This window comes from Tupaia chinensis, unplaced genomic scaffold (genome assembly GCF_000334495.1).
Source record: "Tupaia chinensis unplaced genomic scaffold, TupChi_1.0 Scaffold000404_1, whole genome shotgun sequence".
Taxonomy (NCBI): domain Eukaryota; kingdom Metazoa; phylum Chordata; class Mammalia; order Scandentia; family Tupaiidae; genus Tupaia; species Tupaia belangeri.
The window spans coordinates 2,444,751-2,445,518 of record NW_006159906.1 but is presented as its reverse complement, the minus strand read 5'-3'; positions in this window follow the sequence as shown (position 1 = coordinate 2,445,518).

Below are 768 nucleotides of genomic sequence, written 5' to 3'. Positions count from 1 at the left end.
TTGTCAGAGAAACAGAGAGACAGAAAGCAAGAAATCACCTCCCAGGGGAAATGGTCTTGCAGCAATCCCTTCTCCTCCATTCTTCTCTCAGGATTTTGGGCATGCATGCGCAAGTGCCTGCAGTGAGTTTTAAGCCACTGGGTCCAGACTTGAACCTCAGTCGACTACGTGGGAGTCCAGTGATTTAACCATTACACCATCTGCTGGTCCCTCAAATAGCTTTTTCTCTCCCTCTCCCTAAATAGCTTTTAAACAACATAGAATCCATGAACCATGAGTGCTGTGGCTGGTGGGACCAGCACAGGTCTGTGTGCCTCGGGTGAGGAGAAGTGCCGTGGCCCATTGCACACAGGCCCTCTGAGCCCACAGGCCCAACTCTGCAGTGTGACTAGCTACAGGGCAGGACAGGACAGTGCCCACGGTCTCCGCATGTCTGTAGCTTAGCTCTGGGAGACCGAGTACACAGGCTGTGTCTACCCCCTACATGAAAACAGAGCCCTGAACCACAGCCCACCTCAACCCATCCAGGGAACCAACCCTTTGTCCCTGTGACCAGCCTGGTCCACAGGAACGAAGCCAGCCTGCAGGAAGTCACATGGCCATCTCTAGTGATAATCCAGGGCCAAGCTGTAAATTCTGAAACAGCCCCAAAGGCCAGAACTCGGTTAACAGCTAACAGCTCCCCTAATTTTTGTCCCCCCTTCCAACTGCGGACCAACCAGAGAAAGCCAAGTATCTTCCCCTGCCCAGTCTCACAGATGCCCCATT